Source organism: Callithrix jacchus, chromosome 8 (genome assembly GCF_049354715.1).
Source record: "Callithrix jacchus isolate 240 chromosome 8, calJac240_pri, whole genome shotgun sequence".
Classification (NCBI taxonomy): Eukaryota; Metazoa; Chordata; class Mammalia; order Primates; family Cebidae; genus Callithrix; species Callithrix jacchus.
The window spans coordinates 103,601,304-103,626,003 of NC_133509.1; the positions used below are offsets into that span (position 1 = coordinate 103,601,304).

The 24,700-nt window shown below is 45.8% G+C and overlaps 1 long non-coding RNA gene across 2 annotated transcripts; it reads right to left on the reverse strand.

Annotated features, from left to right (window-relative positions):
* Nucleotides 1-4,550: 4,550 nt before the first annotated feature.
* On the reverse strand, nt 4,551-14,024 carry LOC144577432 (uncharacterized). Of its 2 annotated transcripts, XR_013521294.1 has the most exons (3): nt 13,967-14,024; nt 9,646-9,814; nt 4,551-7,477 (listed from the first exon to the last, which is right to left on the reverse strand). It is a non-coding gene; the product is annotated as an uncharacterized LOC144577432 (long non-coding RNA). The 2 variants fall into 2 exon arrangements; XR_013521293.1 differs by having other exon boundaries at nt 9,646-14,024.
* Between the last annotated feature and the right edge of the window lie 10,676 nt (nt 14,025-24,700).

Sequence of the window (24,700 nt, forward strand, 5' to 3'; positions counted from 1 at the left end):
AGCGTGTGTGGACATGTATTTTTAATACTCTTGGGTATGTATCTAGGAGTAGAATTGCTAGTCACGTGAGCAATTGACCTAGCTCATATGTTTGACTTTTTGAGAAAACAACAGTTTTCTAAAGCAGCTGCACCACTTTATATTCTAACCAGTAACATATGAGGCTTCCAATATCTCTACATTCTTGAAACAGTTATTATTGTCTCTCTCTTTTTTTTTTTTTATTTATTGCCATCTTAGTGAGTGTGAAATAGTCTATGTATCTCTTCAGGTCCTTATTGGCCATTTGTGTGTCTTCTTTGGAGAAATGTCTATTCAAATCTTCTGCCTATTTTTAAAAAATGGTTGTCTTTTTATTGTTGCAGTAAGAGTTCTTTATATGTTCTTGATATAAGTCACTTATACATGTGATTTGCAAATATTTTCCCATGCCACGGGTTTTATTTTCACTTCATTTTTAATTTTAATGAGTTTCAATTTATCTTCTTGAATATTTCTTTTTTTTTTTAATGTCATAGCCAAGACACCATGACCTAATTCAGGGTCACAAAGACTTACACCTATACTTTTTCCAAAAGTTTTACAGTTTTACCTCTTACATTTAGGTCTTTGATCCATTTTGAGTTAATTTTTGTATATGGTGTGAGGTAAGATTCCAACTTCATTCTTTTACTTATGACCATCCATGTACATGGATGTTTGTTGAGAGGACTGTTCTATTCCTATTGAATTATGTTGGTAATCAAGTCGAAAATGGGCCTTTCTTCTTTTCTAATGTAAGCATTTAAAACTTTAAAATTCCTTCTGCCACTCATATGAACTATACAAAATGGGCAAATATGTAAAAATAGAAAATAGATTCATAATTTACAGGTGATACAGGGAGGAGAGAGTTGAGACTGGCTGCTAACAGGTATAGGATTTCTTTTTGAGTGATGAAAATTTTCTGGAATTAGATAGTGGTGATTATTGTATAACATGGTGACTACAGTAAAAACCACTGAATTGTACACTTTAAATTGGTGATGTCTTCATTTTCATTCAGTTCAAAATCATTTTAAATTATCTTTGCATTTTCTTCTTTGACCCATAGAATATGTAAAATATAATGTTTAACTTCCAAATATTCATGTATGTTTCTGAACATTTTTCTGTGTTTTACTTCTAATTTAATAATTTTACAGTGAGATTTCAAATTTTAAAAATTTGCTTAGTTGTTTTTTATGGCCCAAATTATGGTCTATTTTGGTGACTGTTCCATGGAACTTGAAAATAAATAGGTGTTCTGTTATTGTTGGGTGGAGTCTTCTATAGGTGTCAGGTCAAATGGATTGATACTTGTGTTCATATCTTCTATATCCTTACCAATTTACTGATTTTTCTGCCTATTATTTGTTTTATTAATTCCTGAGAGAGGAATGATGAAATGTATACATTCAAACTATGACTATGGTTTTTTCTATTTCTTCTTTACATTTTGTCAGTTTTTGTTTCATAAATTATGAAGCTCTGCCAGCAGGTACACAAACATTTAGAATTGTTAAATCTTCTTTAATTTTTCATTTTGCCACTGTGAAATTGTCTCTCTTTACCTCTGGTGCTATTCCTTGTCTTAAAGTCTTCTTTTTCTATTATTAATATAACTACTCCAGCTCTCTTATGATAAGCATTGTACAATATATATTTCTTAATTCTTTCACTTTTAAACTATTTGTGTTATTATATTTACAATTTCCTCCTTGTTAATGAAGAAGGAAAATAATACTTGGGTCTACACAAAAGAATGAAGAGCACCAGAAATGGTAAACCTACGGATAAATATAGGTTATGTTAACCTTTCTTTAATCCATATCTGCTGGTGGTGAATTCTCTAAGCTTTCATTTAACTCAAGAAGTCTTCATTATGCTTTCATTTTTAAGAGGTATTTTCACTGGATACAGAATTTGAGTTTGTTGATTATTCAGTATATCAAATATAGCATTCCATTGTCTTCTGGCTTGCATAGCTTAGATTAGATGTCTGCAGTATATCCCATCTCTATAATACTATAAAATATATCATTTTCCAGACTACTTTTACAATTGTTTCTTTATCACTAATTTTATTATGATATACCTTGGTATGATGGTATGATTTTCTTTGTTTATTCTGATTGGGGTTTATTGTGATTCCTGGCTCTGTGGTATTTATAGTTTTTATCAAATTTGGTAAATTTTCAGCTTTGATTTTGTCAAAAATTTGTTCTCCCTTTTTTCTCTTTTTAAATTACACATATGTTAGACCACTTGATATTGCCCAAGGGTTAATGGGACTTTGTTCATTTCTATTTATTTTTTTAAGGCTTCTTCCTCTTGGTGCTTCATTTTGGATAGTTCCTGTTGCTGTTTTCAGTTTTACTTTTCTCCTCAAAGCATCCAATTTGCTTTGAATTTCAGCCACTGACCTTTCATTTCATATATTGTCTTTTTCACCACTAGAGGTGCATTCCTTCCTCATTTTATGGGTGTTTTTCTTAAAATCCTGGAGTATATTTTGCATACTGAAACAGTTTTAATGTGCCTGTCTGTTCATTCCTGTCTGTTCAATGCTGTCATTTTCAGGCATGTTTCTATTAATTGACTTTTTTCTTGATATTATTCATATTTTTCTGCTACCTAGTAAAAAATTACCTAGTAATTTTTGCTTAGATGTTGGATATTTTAAAGGTTACACTGTTGAATGTCTGTATATTTTTAAATCTTCCTTTAAAGAGTATTGAGTTTTTATCTGGCAGGTGGTTACTTATGAATAAGATTATTCCTTTAGAGGCTTGTTTTCAGCTTTGTTAGAATGAGCCTAAAGTTTTTTTTATTCTAGAGATAGTTCAGTCCTACTATTTGCATATGATCCTTATTGGATCTCTAGTGAATGTCTCAGGTGATTAAGCTGGTTGATATTTGTATATCTCAGAATCCCATGTGAGCTCTCTGAATTTTTCAGTTTATAGCTCCTGGTCATTCTTTGCCCAGACTTACAAAGCTTCACTCTGGGTATGAACATCTTAGTATTAGTCACTCAACAGGGCACTTATGCAGATTTCTGGAGCTTTTTTTTTAACATAGTCCCCCTTTCTCTGGAACTCTGTCCCACAACTTTAATCTACAGTCTCCTTGAGCTTCATTTCTGTATTTTAACTCAGCAAGACTACTATATTCTGCTTGGGATATTTTTTCCCCTGCTGTAAAGTCCAGAATGCGCCTCCAATCAGAAACTGTGGTGATCACTTACCACATGTATTTTCTTTATCTCATGGGTCATAGTTCTGCACTATGTGCTGTACAGTCTCTGAAGCCATCAGTACATTTATTTTGTTGTTTTCTAGTTGTATACAGCGGGGAGGGTAAATCTGGATCCTGTTGCTTTGTCATGGCCAGAAGCAAAAATCTTAAGAACAGGTTTTGATAAAGAAATGGAATGATAGCAGGCAGGTCCAGAAACTAGACACTGATAACCTGGCTGGGGGTTCCAGGATATAAGGAAGCAGCAGATAAACTCTAGCATCCGCAAGCCATGCAGGAACAGGGATGGCAACGGAGAAGGAAGCAAACAGTTTTGAAAGTTACTACAAACAAATCTCTTCTGTGTTCCTGGGAGGCTGGCTATCTTACATTTGCTCTCCAGGTTCACTCGCCACCCTTTGTGCTGTTGACCTGTCTAGACTCATCAATGGGTGCCTTTGACCTCTAATTTCTAGTTGTGCCCAAGGAAAGAGAGATAACAAACAGGAAAGTACATGACAGAAGAGATGTTTATTCCCCTAGCTGCTCTTTTGTCAAATCACTGTGGATTAGTTTTGCCCCTCTTCCAAAAGTTGCACTGTCACCATCTTATGAGGAAGCCCCTCCTTATAGGTACTCTCTGTGAATTCTCCTAACTATTCCTTCCTCTTGATTCTTTGGATTTAGGGATGGTAATACCTCCTCAATGTTATTAAGCTTGAAGTATTGCACCTTCCTTTGTTAGTTCCCCTACACTCTGCCCATAGCTTGATAAACAGTCCCTTCATTAAATTCTCCTCTTTTTTTCCACCAGAATTCTGACTGACACTACAGGGTTGTTGATGCTGCCTCTAAATGTAAAGCATCTAGTGCCTAGTAACTAGTAAGGCGTTAGGCAGATCACTTTATTAACTGTAGCCTCAGTTTGCCCTTAGCCTAGCCCTGACTACTTGAGAAACTCAAATTCAGGAGGCTGGACCATAGCAGCAGACCTGGGGAAAGAAGTGCCCCCTCCACTTTCCCTACCTGTTTTTTCTTTTGTCCCTTGTTCTTAGAATTCCTGGCTTAGCTGCTCTGCTTCACAGGCTAACCCAAATCTCTTCCTCTAGGTCTTAGCAACAGATATAGCCTGGTCAGGGCTAAGAGAGCAGGAGACCAGATAAAAACCACTCACATGGAGACAACTATCATTTGGGGATCATGCTCCAGGCCAAGTTCACACAAGCAACTCAGCTTTTAGCCCTAGCCAGTAGGGACTCTTTTCTCTTCTGATACATGTTCCCGGGAGAAGATTTATTTTTGTTTTTTAACTAGAAAGATAGATCAATAAAATGAGTTAATTAAAATGTTAAAAGATAGAGATTTTAAATAAAGAAGGAAAAGTCATGAGTTTTAGAAAGGTTAGTCCTGAAGTCAAGGAAGCAAGTTAGATAGTCAGGTACTACAGTTTCCTCCAATCCTTCACTCTCGGGCTGAAGCACATTTACAAACGGAAGCCAAAGGTCTGGTGGAAGGAATCCATGCGTGGGAGGAGTCAGAGTTAGTGACAGTCTACTCTGAAAGACATTAGGCTACAGTGAACATACAACCTCTCAGGCAAGCATCCCCAGACGGCTGTCCTAAGAAAGGCAAAATGAAATGGTCTCCCACCCTTCTGTGAAAACCCATTAAACCTACTTGCCTTCCTGAGGAGGTTATTTTCTGCGTGGGGCACCTTTTTTGTCTACTCCTTGATCAAAGGGACACTTAAGACCCTTTTTGAAGCTTGTGGCAAGCCTATTCAGTCTCCAAGGTTGATGTTTTTCCTAGACTTTCATTTGATCCTTGCCCCAAATATAATGTACCTTTCTCCTACTCCTGTTGGAACTCAGTATCAAAGCTTCCAGGGCCACTACTCCAGGGTCAGCCCCTCTCTCCCTTTCCTTCCAGAAGTCCTTCTAAGATCTGGGGTAAGATTGATGCTTCTCTGGGAATCAGACTTCCTCATCTTACCTCTTGCATTGGCTTAAAAATGATACTGCATCTTTCTTTTAGAGAAAAAGTCTCTACTGTCTTATTATTTGTTAGCATTAAAGGCAATCCAGGCTTACCCAAGAGCTAGGCAAGTTGTTGGACTGGATCTTCCCAGGAGTCCAGAGATTTTCAAGTGAATCAGCAGACCCCTGAGGTAGCAGGGGCCTAAGAATAGCAACTTTACCTACAGTCTCTACATGACCCCTTCTGACCCATCCCCACCCTGGGTAGCTGTTGTAATCTGACTCACTGTGGCCCTCTAGACAGCTCTGGTTTCTGATAAGAACCTTCCATGAAAGAAGAGCCTTGCTCACTTCTGTACTCGCTGCTCAAGGCTTAGAGAGTATAGTCCTTTGACCCCTAACGCTTGACCCTGGCCCCAGTGAACTATTCCTACTGGTCCTTCCCTGGGTAAAGGCCTGTACTTAACATTTTTTACTGAAGTGAGAGCAGAGACAATCTACCCAATGATTTGCTTTGTTAATTAATACCCCAAATCCTTAGGTAGGAGTGACCGAAAGGTTTAAGATTCCTTAACTCTTCCTATTCTCAAGTGAATCTGAAGTTTATTTTCCCAATGTCCTCTAATCATGTTTCAGGCCCTCACCTGTCTGTCCACAGCCCAAATACAATTGGTCTGGGATGGGATTTGGAGAAAGCCTTGCAGCTGATGAGTGGCAGCTCAGGAGTTTCTGTAAAGGAGAACCTATGGATGGAATGCTGGGCAATGCAGGAGCTGGGGGGCCTTCATCAGGCTGTTTTGTATAGTAAACACTTTATTTTTCACTTAGCTTGCATGTTTATTTATTTAGAATGACTTTCGGGGAAGCCAATGAAGACTGGAGGGGAGGGGGGTAAGGCCCTTCCAAACCACTCCTTGACAATCCCTGCCTAAGAGAGTTTAACCACCTCATTGCATTTCCTCACTTTTTCTTATTTTTCCTTCCTTTGTCACATTCAATCCCTGGAGAATCCCATCTCATGCTCATTGTTTCATTCATTCATCCACTCACCCACCTGTCCATGCATCCATCCATCTATTCATGATGGCAGCTCCTTCTCAATGGGAAGCAAAAGCCCCTTGCCAGAGAGAACCCCTATATTTTTCATCCAGGCCTGTGGGGTAATCCTCTTTTTCTTCACATCCCGAGTGATGCCCAAGGGTGCTAATGGTGTCACTGCACTTCTCCATAGCCACCTTTCTTCTCTTGCCATTCAGCCACCATGGATATTTTGTAACCATTCAAAACTGAAGAGGGCAGCTGAGCCCAGTTCCAGAAGAGCTGATTAGCTCCTGGCTCCTGGCTCCTCCATGACCCCAGCCTGAGCATGACCCCTGTTTGCCTGAGACAGAGCTAAACTGGCCTTCTCCTTACGGGCCCCCAGGGCATAAGTCTTCAGGCTGGGGCCCTGGGCTGTTTACATCCCATCCTACAAGAGGAAAAATAAGCTCTCAAAGTAGACAAAGTTGCCTTTCCCCCTGTTGCTATTGGAAACATAACAACAGAGCCAAGATGTAGTGGCTTAGCAAGAATAAAACAATGCTGTTAGCAATCAGGACCCAGCTGATCTCCCCAGTGGGGTTGCAGGTTCTGTGCACCGTGACAGTGAGTGTAATCAAACCCGGAGCTTTGCGGTGCAGGAGGCAGGCCAAGCAGCCCCCACACCACTCCCCTTTCCCATGTCACTCAGGCCTCTGGCAGATCTGGGGGTTGAGATGGCAGGTAGGTCAGCACAGGCCCACAGAGGGTTACTCTTCATGTCTTTACTTCTTTCCTAAAAGAGGGGTCAGCCTGGAACCTGGGTACCTGTAATGGATGGGAGAGCATGCCTCTAACCTGGCCTGCATCCCTGAGCTCCAGTTACCCCTTTACCATCCAGGCCTCCAGAGTCCCATCTGTCCTAGAGTCACTGCCTTAAGGTACTGCCTTTAGTCACTGTCCCATCTGTCCTAGAGTCACTGCCTTTAGGAGAGACCTTGTCTGGTCCTGGCCCTCTCAGGAGCAGAATCCTTACTTGGGATTAGACCCTCCACAGGGGCCAGATGGCCTAAGCCGAGGGGCATCACAGGGGAAGAGCCATTCTGACTTCCAGGACACTCGACGGGGAACAACTGATTCAGTCAACCTATATCATCCTGGGCCAGGATTGGTGCTGATTCATTTTGATTCCTGCAGACATGGTCTCTCTCCTCCTGAGGTTGAGTCTAGTGGGGAAGACAAAAATGGATCAAGTAATTAATTAAAGCGGGAGGCTGTTTACCAAAAGGGAGGGAGTGTTCACAGGAGGTCCTAAGTCTGGGAAGAGGGTGGTCATGGAAGGCCTTTCTGAGAAGATGCCATTTAAATGAAAGGCAAAAGTGCATTTCTCTTACCTCCTCACCCCCAGAGCCTAACACTGGGGTGGCACAGAGTAGACACTCAGTAGTTTGATGAATGAATGAATGAATAGGAAATGAACAAATATCTCTGCATTTCCTGATAGCCCTTAGTTACTTACAAGATTATCTTGGGTCTATTAATGTATCCATTTACAAAAACAAAAACAAAAAACTAGATGTCATGATTCCTCCCGAGGTCTATTCATGTTAGGGACATGCTATGTGCTGTTCATTCAGTTGTAGAGGTGTTTATGCTGGGTTACAGCTGGGGAAGATGATACCCCTGGGATCCCACAGGGAGTCTTCTAGACTTGCCCCCTCCTGACACCCCCAGACCACACCATGGAGAACTCTGTAAATTAATTCATCAAAGTGAGGAAGGCAAGCCCCTGGACAGGTAATTGGATTTAGATCTGAAAGCGGAGACGGGTTAATACTTCCTGTGCCCAGATGTCCTAACCACAGACCAAATCTCCATGGGAGGCAAGGGGAGAATAGCGCCATGAACCTACCTTCTTTTTCTCAGAAGAGGGTGAAGGGTTCTTAGAAATTCTCTTAAAGCATTCAAATGAGCAAATCCAGGGCTGTCTGCTGTCAGGTTTCTGGGCAGGATTATGGGCAGACTGACCAGCTGTTCCCTCCCCAAGGACTGCCTTAATTTCTAAGCCCTACTTCTCAGTCCCAGGGAAAGTGGGCCCAGCTGTAAAATGCCCTGAAACTCTCCCAGACCTCAAAACATGCCCACTCTTGGGGAACCTGTCCGTAATATACAGCAACAAACATCTTCTTTCCCTTCCCTCTCCAACACCCACCTTTCCCACAAGAGAAATGAGAGCTAGTAACATTGAGTATAGGCAAGGCCACCATGTACAGTTGTGCAGGCTGTTCACTGCAAAAGGCCAACCTGCACAGAGGGCAGATGGGGGCTGAAATTCAGCATGCACTCGGCCTGCCAAGCTGTGCCCTGGCATGGCTGTATCCACAAAGAGGAAGGGTACCTTTTTCTAATTCAGACATAGGTGCCATATGGGCTAGTAGTGACCCTGGGTGGAGAGCCCAAAGAATTACATCTGAGGAGGAAAATAAGCCAATCATTCCCTTACTACCATCTAAACATTCCAGCCAGGTATTCCTCAGGTGATCAGATATGCTAATAAGGCAGACTTCTTAGAAGGTAATGAAATATGATGGATAAACTAGAAGGACCAGTAGGGCTTTGTGCTTTGTTTTTCTGTGTCTTGAATTCAGATGACAGTGAAAATCTAACTATTGAAATGTACTAAGGAAAGATCAAATGTCTTCTTTCTGTTAAACTACTTTTTTTTTTTTGAGACAAGTTTCACTCTCATTTCCCAGTATGGAGTGCAATGGCGCAATCTCGGCTCACCACAACCTCTGCCTCCTGGGTTCAGACAATTCTCCTGCCTCAGCCTCCTGAGTAGCTGGGATTACAGACACACGCCACCATGTCCAGCTAATTTTTTGTATTTTTAGTAGAGACAGGGTTTCACCATGTTGACCAGGATGGTCTCAATCTCTTGACCTCGTGATCCACCCACCTCGACCTCCCAAAGGTTAAACTACTTTTTTTTTTTTTTGAGACGGAGTTTCGCTCTTGTTACCCAGGCTGGAGTACAATGGCGCGATCTCGGCTCACCGCAACCTCTGCCTCCTGGGTTCAGGCGATTCTCCTGCCCCAGGCTCCTGAGTAGCTGGGATTACAGGCATGCACCACCATGCCCAGCTAATTTTTTTGTATCTTTAGTAGAGACGGGGTTTCACCATGTTGACCAGGATGGTCTCGATCTCTTGACCTCGTGATCCACCCGCCTCGGCCTCCCAAAGCGCTGGGATTACAGGCTTGAGCCACCGCGCCCGGCCAGGTTAAACTACTTTTAAGAAGAGTAAAGATTTGCAGTGAGTATGAGCCCTCTGGGTTGGAAACACCAGGAGTCTGGAATGTAGCCCAAACACTGGGCTCTAGATTTGCTTACCTTGAGTTTTTGGTCAGGAAGGGGGTCCCTGAAAGATGAGGGGAAGCGGGCATTTTCGCAAGAGAATGACCTTCCCTGTGGAGGTCCAGGCATCTCACCAGAGAACACATCTCATACTCAGGATGATTAGCTCTTGGTGTCATCTGAATGGTGGCATAATGTGGATGTGCTGCTTGGAAAAGAATGATTTCAGCACATTTGATGGGTGTAGAACAAAGGACCATGGTCCCCTTTGCTAATCACTTTACATTGCAGGGATATTTAGCAAAGGCAACTCATACTTATGGGCAAGGGCGGTCGCCCCCTCTCAGAAATGCAATCCCCAGCATGATATCCTGTGTTATCTGCCCATATGCCCAGTCTAAACGGGGTTATGGTGCTGGGGAAGCTAAGAGGGAAGATGGGCAGGGAGCAAGGCCTGCCAATCACAGCTCTCCTAGCACTTCTGGCGCCTCCATACGCCAGACCATGAAGTGGGGTCAAGAGATGGAACCAAAATGCTTCCTGAGACTCTGGGATTCCCCAAACTGCAGTTCCCTACCCTCATAATTCCAAGTCCTCTATGGCTCTTATATCTACCAGGCAATTACCTGGGAGCCACCTCTGATCTTAAAGGAGGGAAGCCCAAACTTCTCCTGAGTTTCAGGAAGAGCAGCCTAGGATCTCAGTGCTATTGAAACTCAGCGCATGTGTGGGCAGTTCCTGGTGGTGGGACACAGGCAAGCACCCTGACCAGGAAAGTCAGACCAATGTCATATGATTCCTGTGTGATCTTCTCAGCAAACAGGGCCCTGGGCAACTTCATTCCTAAGTGAGACTTCCTCTTCTTCCCTTATCATCCCTTTTGTTTTTTCTAAGCAAAAGTTACTTGGACCCTGCAGATAATTTCACATCCAGAGCCCTCCCATGCCTTGTGGGAAGTACATAGGATAGAAGCAGGTGGCTCCGGAGCACCTGCGGTGCTACACGTGGAGCTAAGGGGTCACTTTGCCAGGATGATTGTATGAAATCCTCAGACCACCTTGAGATAAAACACTGTTACTGTTATTATTTTTACTGATGAGACACTAAAGGAGTTTAAGTAGCTTGCCCGAGGTGACACAGCCAATAAGTGATGCAGCCGGGACCTGGACTAGATCATGTAGCTCTAGTGCCCACATTCATCACCACCTCATAGCACAGGAGTTCCAGGTCTTCTTTCACAAAGCCCAAAGACTGGGATACAATGAGGAGGGAAGACCACAGCTCCCCCATACCCATGGTCAGCTAAGCTCTGCCTATGTCATGAGATGTGTATCGGAGCTACAACTCCTCTAGGTATTTTACCTGAGACAGGGACTTTGTCTCCCTTGCTCTTTTCTGCCTACCCTGTGCCTCAAGCCAGACCTGATTTACAAAAGAATGTTTATTGGCAGAATGAAGGACTGCCTCCTGAGCCACCTTTGTCCTGCCTTTCTCCTCTCTCTCCCCCAAGCTCTGAATATGTACTGGGCTCGCCAGACTGTTTATTTTTATGAGACAGGGTCTTACTCTGTTGCCTAGGCTGTAGTGCAGTGGTGCAAACATGGCTCACTGCAGCCTCAACCTTCCAGACTCAAGCCATCCTCCCTCCCTGACCTCCCAAGTAGCCCGCAGAAGGCAGGATTCCTGCACAGGCACCAGGTTCTACTCAAGCTAACCTATGTTCCCACTTCTGACCCTAGCATGGCTTAAACATCCATATCCCTAGATGGGCAGCTGGGGGAGATCTTGATCCTGTCTCCTTCCTACAATAGGTTCTCTGTGTCTCCTGGGTTATCCTATCCACACAGTTTTAGCTCTTCTTTAGGTTTCTAGGGCTGCCCCCAAAGAGGCAAATCTAAGCAGGAGGTTAGCAACTGCATTCTTGGCCCTGGTCTCCTTCCCCTGAGCAGCCACAGTGTGGGTGAGGTTCAGACTCCCCCATGGTGTGGCTGGCTCCCGGGTGGGCCCAAATAGCATGTTCTTCAGCTATCAAATGTCAAAGATCAGAAGCCATGCCACATAAGCACCTCAAGATGCTGTTCCAGCTGCCATCCTCTGCACTCATCTACTGGAACAGCTTGACAAATCTGTCAGTGGTAAGGAGGGTAGGAATCAAACGAAATAGGTCCCTACTTTCAAAGTGTCCACCATCGACCTGAGGAGACCAATATACATGGCACAGTTAGTGAGCAGTGCAAGGTTTATATGGTGCCATGTGCCAGACACAGCTCAGAAAGCAGGAATAGTGTTGAGGGAATGCAGGGGCAAAAAATCCTGAGAAATAAAGCCTTTCAAAGTGGCTATCAGGAGGTCCTCTCCTATGTTCCCCAACCTATCTAGCATGTCATTCCTCTTTAATTACCTATTGCTACGTGACAGATACCCTAAAACTTAGTGTCTCAGAACAGTGCATTATTATCTCTCACATCTCTGTTGACTGGGTTCAGCTAACTGGTTCTCACTCAGGACATCTTGCAGTTGGAATGGCTAGGACTGAAGTCATCTGAAGGTTCTACTGAGCTGGACGTCCAAGGTCAACGTCATCACATGGCTGGCAGTGATGCTGAACATTGGCTGAGAGATCAGCTAGGGCTCTTGAATGCAGCAGCTATTTCTGGCCTCTCTTTGTGACTTGGACTTCCCACAGGATGGTGGCCGATTTCTAGAACAAGTGTTCCAGTATTGAAGGGTCTAAGAGATCCAGGCATATATTGCAAGGCTTCTTACAACCAAGCCTTAGAAGTTCCAGAGTGTCGCTCCTACCATATGCTGTTGGTCAGGTGGACCAGATTTAAGGGGTGAGAAGCAGCCCATGAATCTGAGGAAGGAAAGAACTAAAGTCTGCCATCTTGAAGACTATCTATTATAGCTTCCTTCAAATAAAGATAACATACCTTTGTTGAACCAAGACAGAAAATGAACTCTCACCTGGGAAAGGAAAGATAATTTATCCTTGTATCTAGAATGTACTTCTTCAAGTCCCACTCCAGCCTGTTTTCTTACCTCAAACCCCAAGGTACATTCTTGGACTATGTCCTAGGCCTAGAATTCTAGAGACAGAATGTGGAAGAGAGTGGAAAAAAACCACTTACATCATCCTAACTAACCAGCCCACATTTAAGAATGAGTTTGCTATGTGACTGTTGCCACGAAATTATTTATCTGCCCTTGCTGCAGCGTGGCCTTTAAGGGATGTGATCTGGTGCCAATGATGTCCCAGCAGCATTTGCCATGGAGACCTAGAGGTCAAGGTTGGTAAGGGAGCTTCTTGCCAAGATGATGTCACATAAAAATCCCTTTGCTTTCTTGTGACCACCAGGTAACTGAGCTATGAAGGAAAAAGAAAGCCATGAATTCCTCAAAACCATGTGTGTCCACAGTTGGAGCAGGGTGGGCTACTACAAAGACCTAGCCCTACCAGTCATCAGACCCCGTTTGAGTCCTTGCGCAACCCCTGACTTGTTTGATGGGGGAGGTCCATCTAACCTCACTGAACATGCTCCAGGAGCTGCATTTGGAAGGCTGTGAAATCATCTGGTTGGGACTGCCTTTCTCTCACCCATCTGAATAATTCAAGCACCATAACGCACTTCTAAGCCGGCCACTGGCTTCCCCCAACCTCTGTCTACCAGTGCCCATTACCTATGGGGTGCAAACACTGTCAATATAAAGCAGAATGGGGGTACTTTGCATATGCCACCTCCCACCAACTCACTCCTAGTCTATCCTACTTGAGAAAACTTTCAATCTCCTTCCCCAACATATATTTAATAGCTACTCTTAACCCTTTCTTTCTTCTGCCTAAAATTTCGTTAATTATACATTTCTTGGTTCATGACACAATCTCATCTTTTGTACCATGCATACTTGTATTTAGCTATTTAGTTATTTAAAAAAATAAATAAATAAACACCGTCCAGTCAGCCCACAACCTAAAACAAAAGCCGGGCCCTTGACAACAACCAACACACATCTTCCAAATTCCAAGTGACGGTGAACAGAAAAATGAAAGAGCCGGTCTTCCAGCATAAACAACCCGGAAGAAGAATGTGCCTATCAAAAGGTTGCCGAAAACGGCCCGTTTTCCAAATATCTTGATTTTTACCTGACCCAAGTGTCCCATTATTTCCAGTCATTTAAAATCTGGCTTCTCAAGTGGTGTGTCATTTTATCTTGATCTGTGCGTCCTACAGAAACATGGAAGATGACTATTTCTTTTTTCAGTTAAACACGCAGCCGCCTGCGGACTAGAGCCAGCTTCTGCTTCCGGCCGCCGGGGGCTCAGGGCGAGAAGGGGCTAACGCAGCGCCCCGCTTACCTTGGATAGAAGCTGGCCCTGAACCCGAGCTCGCTGGTCGCTGCGCGCATGCGCATTCGCCTGGCCCAGCTGTGTGCGCGCCAGGAGGAGGGAGGGGGGCCCGGCTCCTAGCTCCCGGGCCGCCTCGCTGCACAAAGGTCTGCTTTGTTCTCGGCTCTGTTTTAAATATCTGACGAATATTCCTCCCATCCCTGGGCCAAATCCCCGGCCTGACTGCAGGCGCGGCACAAGGGCGCATTGTGGGGCCAAGCGAGGGGCGAAGGGGACTGGGGGCGGCCGGCGCGATAGGAACGCTCCGGTTGCACCAAGTTGACTCAGCCGTTTGGGTCACCTGGGCTGAGTCGCGGGCAGGACGCAGGAGATGGGGCTGGGGAGGTGTCTCTTGTCATGTTCTTCCAGTCCCAGAAGTAATTGGAAAATGGAAACCCCAGCAGTGAATCGGACCGTTTGCAAGCCGGGCCTGTAAGGAGGAGCTGAGGTTGGAGCTGAGGTTTCAGCTGAGCCCCCAACCCTCCCCCGGCCGCCCGGCCTCGGGGCATGAACCCACGAAGCCAGACGCTTAGTTGCTTATCAGACCATCGCTGTACATATTTAGAAAGTGCCTATCACTCAGACACTTTGAAAAGCGTGGCATTCCAGCGCAAACCAACCCGAACGGGCTGGAAGGGGGGAGTACTTTCTTCCCGCAGGTTCGGGGCTAGAGAGAGGCTGCGGGAAGGGCATCAGCTCTGGCTTCCTGCAGCCACAGCTTCTAGCCCCGCATGATGCCCGACTTCATTTTAGCAGTGGCCCCTCGGGAAAATCACACCCTTCTTGGTTTGGTCCCTCCTTACCTCCCTCCCGAAGGGAGGCAGGGGGTGGTTGGGACCTGGTTCAAACAAAATAAGCTTTCAGCTGGTAGGGGAGCTGCCCCCGCCTCTTCCCTGCCCTTGTCTTGCTGGTATTCATTGGGACTACCAGGTAGCTTTCCTTCCCAGCTCAGGTGTTTACCTGCTGCTGCAGAGGAGGAGTTTTTGCATTGTCTCCAGGGAGGTTTGCAAAATAAGAATCCCCAAACCCACCTCTTTTTCCCATTTCTTCTTTAAAGGTAGAGAAAACACTGCCTTTCAGACTGGGCCTTGGGAACTCAAAGCTAAACACAAAATGTGGGCCTTAGCAGCTCTGAAAAGTGTGCTTGGTCTTATGTTTAATCTTAAAAAGGAGGTGTTCATACCCCAGCCTGCAAACAAAGCTTTCATACCCTCAGCATCTGGAAGGGAAATTGCCACCCTTCCATCCAGGGCAGATGAAGGAAGAACCAGCTTGGTAGGGGTGGATTCAGGAGCAACTGACTTTATCCTTTTGTGATGCCGGTTTGAGGCCTGACTGGGAGCCCAAAAGTCCTCCTGTGGTAGTTTGTTATAAATCCCAAGGTTGGACTTACATTTCCCAGCTGCAAAAAGCATACATACCTCCTAAGATTTTTATTTTTAATCATAGTTTATGATTTTCACATTTCACATACTGTCATATTTCACCAATCCTCTAATAACTCGAGTATTAAAGCTAATCCATCCTAGATCAACAGTCTTATTTTGCAAATGAAGGAACTTGTCCAGAGCTGTTCAGAAAGACAGCTCGGAGGCAAGCCTGGAGGCCAAGTCTCCTGCCCTCATGACCGGGTTCAGTCCCTTCTAACATGCTAGTCATGAACTAAAAGACCAGGTTTCCACCTACCACTTCTTGCAAAATTCTTACCACTTCAGGGAGGATTCTGACTCCAGAGTAAGAAGAAGCTTTGAGGAAAGGTTTTTGGTATTCAGGTAGCTTTAAGGAGAGGGACTCTCTTCTCAGTATAGCCCCTAGAAAGGCTGAGCATGGCCAGGACCACACTCACTGCAAGCTTAGAGACCTTAAGTCACGTTCCACTGCCTGGGTTGCTAAGGGGCAGAGAAATCCCGGGTGTTTGTTTCCAGGCACTCTTGAGCCTCCTGAGGAATTTCTTCAAGCAGCACTAAGTGTCCTTTCACCACTCTGTTGGCCAGTAAGCCCCCTATCTCTGCCGATGATAGCAGCTTGTTCTTTCTACCCCACTATTCCCCCCTGCAACAGGCCAGGCTGGAGCCACGTCTGGGAAGGTGTGACCTAGAACTTGACCTCCCTTCCTGATGAGTGTGCAGAATCTCCCCAGCTATAAAATAGCATAGCAGTCTCTACCCCACCCCCCATGCACCTCCAGACTTGGAGATATTGGAAGGTTTACTTGAGCACATTTGGGATGCAATACAAGCTGCTTGGAGAGAAGCCTTCACCAGCAGCCTCAACCTATAGCAGTGCCTGGCCATCTGGGCAGTAGGTGCCAGGATTTATAACCCCCTGGGCTTCAGACGATGCGATCATTTTAGACAACATTCAGCCTATAACTTTTACTGGCACATCCTTTTTTTCATACATTCTACATTGACCCATACCAACACCACCTCCTCTACCCCAACCCCTTGAACCAGCCCCTGGTTTCAAGAACTCCCAGGCTGGCAGATGAAGGAGCATTTCAAAGCCATCACAGGTAGTGCTGCCTGCTGGCCAACAGCTCCATTTCAGCAGCATCACCTTTGGACTGTTCAGCACTGTTTGTGCAAGTATTTGAATAGTTTCTTGTATTTTAGCCCTATTGTTGTATAAGAATAAGTGGAAATGGAAAAATGAAGTGCTGATGCTAGTGATAAGAAGGGCAGGTTTCACAGATCTCATATAATTGAGACCAAGATGGGAATCACTAGGCACGCTGAAAGTGGGGTTATTCAGCCTCAGTCAGATGCTCACTGGAGTTAAGCCAGTCAACTGTGTGTCCAATTGTGAAGAAAAAGAATACAATTAGGGAACATACATGAAATTCTGGATGTATATGGTCAAAGATTGTGTCTAAAAGGTGGGTGTAGTTGGGATTTACTGGATTCTCTCAATTCTAAAGCTGCATTGATTTAATAGCAGTTTTTCAGGACTGGGCTGGGAAGATGCTGTGAGACCAGAAATCAGGAAAATACAGTGATAATATTGTTTTGCTTCCTGGGAACAGACCCTTCCCTCATAACATGCAAGTGTACTGCTTGCCTCTGGCATGGTGGACCAGAGGGTGTTCAGGAAAGCATTAGGAGCAGGGAGCAGCCTGGAGACCGATCCTTGTGGGAGCCACTACAGCATGAAAGCCAGGGACAGGCCTTTAATTAATGTACCAGAAGGGATGGAACTTGACTTGAGAGAGGCCCTCCTGCCACAAGGTTTTGAAGCTCCCGTGTGCCAGGTGTATAGAAAATCAAGGGAGTTGGCTGAGTGTAGTGGCTCATGCCTGTAATCCCAACACTTTGGGAAGTCAAGGTGGGCAGACCACCTGAGGTCAAGAGTTTGAGATCAGCCTGGCAAATATGGTGAAACCCCATCTCTACTAAAAATACAAAAATTAGCCAGGCCTGATGGTGCACGCCTGTAATCCCAGCTACTTGGGAGGCTAGGGCAGGAGAATCGCTGGAACCTGAGAGGCAGAGGTTGCAGTGAGCCAAGATCATGCCATTTTACTCCAGCGTGGGTGACAGAGTGGGACTCTGTCTCAAACAAACAAACAAACAAACAAACAAACAAACAAACAGACAGAAAATCAAGGGAGTTAAAAGCAGAACGTATAAGGTATACCTTTTCCTCTTTGGGCGCCTGTCACTTTATCACTGTCCAAGCTCTGCCTGGGGGCTATGCTGTCACTGGCAGGCTTTGCACAGTCTGTTCCCTCTGCTTAGAATATCTATCCTACCTCCTTGGCTGCCTGGCCAGCCTTGGCTTGCCCTTGAAGACTGCTCAGGCTCCTGCCTCCCCAGGCTCCAGTGTCTGTGTGTGCGCTGTGTGCTGGCTGCCCACCTCCTATTCTTGCCCTGTCCACACTGTGTAACCGTCAGCGTGGACAGAGGGCTGGCCTGGGAGTGTTTGAAGGTGAGCTTTCTTGTTCGTCTTTGAATCCTGTGCATCCCAGGAGTCCTCAGTCAGGGTTTGCTAAGTGAAGTAGGGCAGGAAGGACTGCTGAGCTCTCAGGAAGACCTCTTCAGCAAAACACTCCTGACCTTTGCCTTTGGATCATGCTCCAGGCATGGCCTAGCACAGCTGTTTTAAACCTTTTAGACACTAAGAAACGCTTTTCTTCTTCTCCAGAAGCCAAACCATTTGTTTCTCAATTCCTCTCACTTTGCCCCAAAGGCCCCTCATCTGGGGCCTTCTTACCTAGCTAGTGTGTGGTGCTTCACATCCTCTCAGTGGGTTCTTTACTAATACTTTCAGCAAGTAAAGCCACTGACTTTTCTTTCAACTGTGGGGTGCTTGCTGAATTCTTACTACTTCCTTCAGGCAAAAACAACCTAGCAGTACTCTCTGATCCAAAGCATTTCTCAGGGAGAGCGGCCAAGTGAGCACAGGAGCCACTTGGCCATCTGGGACTGTGATGTGATGTCTGAACAGCCTCTTTAGAAACACTGTAGCCTTTTCCAGGGATGCCATCCAGACAGGGGCATCCCTCACAAATTGTCTGGGGTCTGGGGGATGGAGGCCGGGAGCACGGGATGGAGGGATTTGGCCTGACAGGGCCTGGTCGGCACCACCCAGCCAGCTGTGAATGAGGAGGGGGTCTGAGCTCTGTTTTGCACCCCTCCACTCACCAACTTGTTCTTGACCTAACACACCCTGCCCCTGCTGCCCTTGTCTGTGATGATGGGCAGCAACTGTCCAAAAAGCCTGAGGGGAGCCAGCTCCAAGAAGCCCACTGTTGGCCCACCATGCCCACCCTACTCAGAGCAATAACCAGTGGGCCTTTTTTTTTCTTTTTTTAAGAGACAGGGTCTTGCTCTGTTATCCAAGCTGGAGTGCAGTGGTACAATCTCGGCTCACTGCAGCCTTGACCTCCCAGGCTGAAGTGATCCTCCCACCTCAGCCTCCTGAGTAGCTGATACTATAGGTATGCACCACCATGCCCAGCTAACTTTTACTTTACTTTTCTTTTTTTTTTTTTAGAGAGAGAGGTTCTCACCATCTTTCCCAGGCTGGTCTTAAACACATGGGCTCAAGTGATCTTCCTGTGTCGGCCTCCCAAAGTGCTGAGATTACAGGTATGAGCCACCACACCCAAGCCTGGACCTCTTTTTGAGGACACCAATGCCATTGCCTCCTCGCCAAATTGCTCTCCACACAAGTTAGTTCCACATACTCTCCAGGTCCTTGGGACCCCATCAGACTCTCTGGGGCTGTGCCCAGAGTCCACTTGACAGAAACCTAATTCTTTTCCTGTGAGGCAAACAGCTGTGATCAGGACATGTCTGTCAGAGGATGATTTGGCAGAGCTACAGCGCCAAGGCTCGGATGCATATTTTTTGTGTGATTTCCTAAAATTCAAGCAGGAGACTATGCCTTCCCCCTGAGCAGCTGGCTCCCCCACGGCATTTGCATTCCCCCCACGATGTATAACAGGAGCCCACAGCCTGCCCCCGGAGAGGACAAGGCTGTAATTCAGCAAGGCTCCGGTGACATCCTGACCGTGAGAGTGCAGCTGGGGCAGTTTATGAACAGTGCTCTAGTCCCTGGGGGAAGTTAGCCCTGTTCTCCAGCCCACAAGCATCTATTGTTCCCTTTCTTGTTTTTCTCCAAATGTTTAGATGTGCTCAGAGCACAGAAAATCCCGAAACCCAGGCCACCGGCCAGGGCGATCCTGAAGCAGGGAAGCCTGTGGGCTGGAGCTCTGTGGGGCTACCCCCACCCACATACACCCTTTGTCGTTCCCACCTTGCCCTAAGATGTGACCATGCTGGAGGTCAGGGGTAAAGGAGTGGCTTCTTCTTGGCCAGGGCTGTTTGGACAACAGTGGGCTTGGATTGTTCCAGCAAGTGAGGTATGAGACCACAGCTCAGGCTCACTTGGTTGGTAGCCAGGGGCAACTGCCCAAGTTACCTTGGGCCCATCCAAAATGTGCACAGAGAGAGTCTGGCAACTGTCTTCCAGTTGCTTGTCACTGACCAAGACTGCTGAAGTTTGACAGGAATAAGCACATTCTGGCCTCCTTGTCTGCATCAATAACCAGGCTCCAAGGTCCAACCTCTTGAGTTGGACTCCTGCCTTCAGCGCTTCCTAACTGTGCAATCTTGGGCAAATTACTTAGCCTCTCTGAGCCTCAGTTTACTCCTGGGTAAAATAGAACCTACCTCATAAGCTATTTTATCATAGAGCTTGATTATCAACAAGATCATCAAGTTAAGTCCTGGCACAGAGTAAGCCCTCAATACATACTGGCTATTCTTTGTATTATTACTGTTATCAACGATTACTAGTACATCATCCCGAAGCCACTCACTCTGCTTAAAGCATCCACTTTTGTACCTAAACCAACTGCCTTCAACAGTCTCCAGTTATGGGTCAGAGAACAGCTGTGCAAGAAAAGCAATGCCAGAGGAATGAAGGATGAAGTGCCTTGTGACGTGGGGAGGAGAGAACGTGCTCAAAAGCCCGTCGCCTTTGCCTCCCACTCCCCTTAGCCCCAGATCCCTTTCTCCAGGGCTCATATTACCTGCCCTGCCCCCATGGCTGGGATTCTCAGCCTGCCACTGGCTCCATAGTCCCTACAGACCCACCGAAACCTTCCCACCCCTGCCTGGAAAATGCCTCTCCCCTGTATACCACCTTGGCGGCCACCACTGGTCAGCCAGGAATGGGATGGGGGTGAGACAGAGATGGAGCCTCTGGCAATGGTGCTAGATCAAGGAGGAGGGAGATCCAGGACCCCAACTTTGCAGGCCTGGGATGCTGAGTACAGTTTAGAGATTGGGGATCCATTTACACCAGCTTGGGGGGCTTTGGTGTGAAGGGAGATGAGGGAGGAGGAAAAGGTAAGTGTGGAGGAATGCATCCTGAGTCCTAGTCCCTTCTGCCTGGGACAGTTCATATCCCTGAATGAGGTGCTAGGGCCTCTGCCTCAAGAAACGGAACTATGATGATCCCCCTTTGGATGCATTAATCCTTTCAAAAATAAGACTCTGGGAGCCTCCGGGGACAAGGCCATATGGTTTCCTTATCTCCCTTATCTTCCAGCACTCACCTTCCATTTGGAATGTTTATTCCAAGATAATGATCAGATTCCACTTAGGGTGATTGAATGGGGGCCTCTGAGTATCCCCCCACTCAATTTCAAATGAATGGGCGATCCGATCCCATAATAGATGACCGTAACAGTCTTCTGCTATAATGGATGGGGCTCCTCAGCCCCATGCCGTGCACCTCCAACTTTCTTTTCCTGCAAATATCCACCCCCTTAAACCTGGGCAGCTCCACTTTTACCTGCTTTAGATAGTGGAGGGTGCTCTGTGTAAAATTTCTAGTGAGCAAAATGGAACTGCTTTAAACTATGTTTTAAAAACCAGAGATGTGATGCTAACTCAGGGATTTTTCACTGAAATGTAATGCAAGCCACAAATGCAAAACTACATGTGTAATTTTATATTTTCTGATAAGCCACTCTAAAGGGGTAAAAATCAACAAATGAAATTAATTTGAAGGATACATTTGATTTGAAATCTAATTTATATCATAGTGATTTAATATAATAAAGATATACTATATTCTCTTAGACCCCAAAATATTGTTTAAATTGTTACCAATATAAAAATTATTTGTGAGATATTTCACCTTTACTTCTTTGTACTTAGTTTTCAATATCCAGAGTGTATTATACACTTACAGCATATGCTGATGCTGACTAGCCACGTTTCAAATGCTCAATTGTCCCTGTGCTAGTGGCTATTGTATTAGGCAGGGCAGACCTAAACAGACCATACTAAGAACGTAGGGCAAGGACAAACTGGGATGGGCACAATGGCTGCCACTCTTGAGCTGGCTGCCAGAGAGAGACCCTTTGAGAAGAAGAGCAATTTACAACTTTGCTCTGAGTCTAAGTGGAGATCTAGTCTTCATCTTGATACCTGTCCTTGCCTTTCCCCTCCCAGAAAGGAAAACCCACATGACACAGCATTCTTTTAAGTGATAGCAATTTTTGTTGCTACTAATTTAATGGTAGTCATTTCACCTGCTAATAAAATTGCCCATTGAGGCCTCCAGCCATGGGAGCTTTTTTCCATGGGCTGTTTAAAAGTGAATCAAGGCACATTGTCACCAAGCATCTATTCCATGGATCCAGTGTACTTTGTCTGAAAAAGGGGAGGAGGCCTGGCTGGGGAAGACAGAGTCAGCTTTGGGTGACCACTGCCAGTAGGCACCCCAATTCTGGGGAAGTGGAGATACAGTTCAGACTTTGACAGGACACTCAGATAAATGTTCACTAGTCAATCAAATACCATATTTAAGGCCTGGAGTGGCGGCTCACGCCTGTAATCTCAGTACATTGGGAGGCTGAGGTGGATGGATCATTTGAGGTCAGGAGTTCGAGACCAGCCTGGCTACCATGGTGAAACTCCGTCTCCACTAAGAATACAAAAATTAGCCAGGTGTGGTGGCAGGCACCTGTAATCCCAGCTACTCAGGAGGCTGAGGCAGGAGAGTCACTTGAACCCGGGAGGCAGAGGTTGCACTCCAGCCTGGGCAACAGAGTGATTCTCAGTCTCAAAAAAAAAAAAGAAAAGAAAAAGAAAAAAATCCATATTTAAATGGCCCTTAGTGTTCTGGACCAGGAATTGGAAAATAACAGAGTTTGTGTTTGAGGATTTGTATATGTGCTTGATGTTTCCAGTCCTAGTGAGTCTTGAATGAGTTAATAATTTAACAGTTGTCCTGCTGAATCAGACATGCTCAGCGCCTCTCAGATCTTCAAATGAAGATAAACATGTACAGGAGCAGGCTGGGAGGGGAGTCCTCTGACAAAGCAGGCGGATGGCAGCCCCAAGCCCCACATGAGGGAAGGTGGGGAGCAGGTTCTAGGCCTCCTGGGAGAGGCCTTCCTCAACCACTTTGTGGAATAGTTGCTCTCTATCCCCTTTCTCTGCTTTGATTTCTTCAGAGCGCTTATAACACTTGATATTCTATTTTGCTTTTATATTATTGACTGCTGTTCTCAGTTTTGTTTCTTGCTATCTCCCCAGTGCCTAGAAAGAGTGCCTGTCACTCTTTAATAAACTTTTTTTTTCAGATAGGATCTTGCTCCATTGCCCAGGCTAGAGTGCAGTGGTATAATCATAGTTTACTGTCGTCTCAAACTCCTGGCCTCAAGTGATCCTCCCACCTCAGCCTCCAGAGTAGCTGGGACCATAACCATGGCCATCATGCCTGGCTAATTTTTAAATTTTGTGTAGAGATGGGGTCTTGCTATATTGTCCAGGCTGGTCTTGAACTCCTGGCCTTAAGCGATCCTTTCACTTTAGCTTTCCCAAGTTCTGGGATTACAGATCTGAGCCAACTCATTCGGCCTTCATCAACATTTGCTGACTGAGTAAATAGTACGAGGAGTTTGTTCCAGGCATCCTGGGCAGGCCTGAAAGATCTGTGAACTTAGGAACAGCCAGAGGATGAGAACAAGCTGGTAGGAGAGGCAGAGTGAGATGGTGGTCTGTGTGTGATTCCCCTAGTAATGGGGAGACAGAGAAGAATTTGCAGAAGTGGAAGAATGTGATTGCAGCACAAAGGCAGTGAGATTATTTTGTCAGCAACATTTGGATCCCATTGGTGATGAGAGACATGTGGGCCCGGCGAGGAGACAATTGTGGTAGTCAAGACAGGATGTGAATAAGACATAAAGAAGCATTTCATCAGTGGGGATGGAAAAGAACCAGGGCTGTGGTGGCCGAGTTCAGGAGTAGGAAGGGACGGCCCGGCATTCACGAGGACCTCTTCACACACACACACACACACACACACACACACACACGCATGCACAGGCAGCCTGCGGGAGCATTCATTTAGAGGCCCCCACAGCACATTTTAGCACAACTGCAAACCTCTCTTTCTGCATCAGGCTTTGGTCTTTGTCTTCTCTTTGCTTCTTACCATAGCTGGGAACATTGCCCCGTGAAGAATGAGAAGGGTAGGGCCCAGATACAGTGTCTTCAGTCACAGGTTTTCCCCTGGCTAGTTCGCAGAGGGAAGAGGCCTCAAAGTCACAAGGTCTCTCGGGACAGAAAGGAGAGAAGGCCAGTGAAGGCAGGCCTGGAAGAGGAGAGAAATCCTTTTTTGAACTGGGTCAAAGAGGGCAACTGTGAGCTGACATCCTAACTCACACGTTCACACATGTGTAGGCCACGTGAAGGGTCTGTAATTGAGACTAGGGGCCTGGAGGAGGCAAATGAGCTTCTTATTAGGAGTGGGTAGGACATTCTTGGGGATCCAGCTGAAACAGAACTTTAAAGAGCTTTCGATTGATGTCTCTGCTAGCTTAAATAAAACTGAGCAGCCAACTTCTTCCCCACCAGGCCAGGCTCCTGAGCAAGCTCCAAGACCCTGTTTCCTCCCTGTTAAGAGAGGAAAAAAAGAGAGAGAGGGAGAGGAATCCACAGATGGAAGAGGTCACACAGTTAGCCCTCTGAATGTGCGGGGAGGAGGGAGATGGATGAGCTGGTTGTGTACACTCTGCAGTGCCCTGGCCTCACCATCAAGGAAGAAAGATCAAGGATTGCTGGGTGATGGGGGAGGGGAGCTGGCATCTACTTTGTACCTGGGATCTGCCTGGCCCAGTCAGGGACAAGTAAGACCCAGGCTTGTGCTCAGAGAGTTGACAGTCCAGTGGGAGGGAAA